Source organism: Theobroma umbraticum, unplaced genomic scaffold (assembly GCF_002168275.2).
Source record: "Theobroma umbraticum cultivar Fairchild unplaced genomic scaffold, ASM216827v3 scaffold_51.0, whole genome shotgun sequence".
Lineage (NCBI taxonomy): Eukaryota > Viridiplantae > Streptophyta > Magnoliopsida > Malvales > Malvaceae > Theobroma > Theobroma umbraticum.
The window spans coordinates 7,356,809-7,358,201 of NW_018397260.1; positions in this window are offsets into that span (position 1 = coordinate 7,356,809).

Below are 1,393 nucleotides of genomic sequence, written 5' to 3' on the forward strand. Positions count from 1 at the left end.
AAATTAAAATTTACTAAACCCAAACCCAAACCAAAAAGAGTTCACAAATTTTGTCTGGTAAGCGCATTCATGGCTGAACTAAGCACGAGGTCAACCACTAAAGTATGCTCTCTCTCTCTCTCTCTCTCTCTCTCTCGTGCTGCAACCACTTTAATTATAATCTTCCCAATTAGTTAATTAATCATGCACATACATTACTGGACTGCAGTACAGCAACCCCTTTTTTGCCCTCTGCACTATTTCCAGGATTGATCTTTGCTTTTTCCCAGCCCAAATACTTGCTTTTGCTTTCAAACATATGGTGCTATGGCGATGGGATGGGGGAGGGATTGAAATTCTAATTGTTATCCGTTCTTTGGTCACAGCTCACAAAGATATGTATAACTATAAAGGATTATAACTGCAACAATCACGTAAATATAAAAGCAAGTTTTTGACATGAACCTAATTTTTGACTTCAAATCGCCATACTTTCGATTACCCTGTCATTATTACAAGCGATCCAAACGAAGGAAGAAGAAAGATTTGAGATGAGCTTGATGTCAAATGTCAAAGATTTAGGTTTAGTAGGTAAATTTGAAACCAAACTTTCGTCTGCAGGTACTATTTGTTCTTGACAAAGCATGCAATCAATCCAGCTCTTATTCTGTCTTGTATTGGATGGAAAACCGTAGGAGAGCCCCTCAGCCTATGATGACTACGAGGATGAGCCTACGTTTTTGGCCTTTTTGACAATTAAGGTTGAGTGTATGTGCCCTGTTAATGGAAAATTTCATCAAAGAATACTATTCTTTGATATAGGACTTGGGACTTAGCACTTCATTTCCACCAGTGGAGAATTTTTTCCCGTCCGTACTAATCAGTCGTCATGATTAGGGAGGGTTGGCAAGCTGTGTTAAGCTTGGGTTGGGAACAGTCAAAAATTGAACGCGAAGTACCGTCTGTCGTCTAACAACAACACTACTGTTTCGAGAGAGGATAGGCATAGGCATAGGCAAGGTTAGAGTTTGCGTGTCACGTTGTAAACGAGAGAGAGGCGGGGAGAGGAGGGTGGTCCTCCGTCTCCGTGTGATTGTTTCCAACCACTTGGGTCGAACCCCACTTCCGATGCTTGTTCTACTTCTCTTCTTTCAACGAAAAGGAGGGTTTGAAAAATTTGAACTTGCAACAAACAGTAGCAGGCACTCTCTTCTTCTTCCCTATCATGACCTAAGCCAAAAAACGTGGTGCAGTGCTGTTTCGTTAGTTGCTTCTTCATTCGTCCCAAAGCCATAGAAATAAAATCTTCGATTCCCAATTGTCTTTTTCTTTATATTGTCTGGACCATTCATTTTTGAGGATTTATTTTATTTGTATTTTAAGTAATATATACCGACTGAATGTAGGTATATGA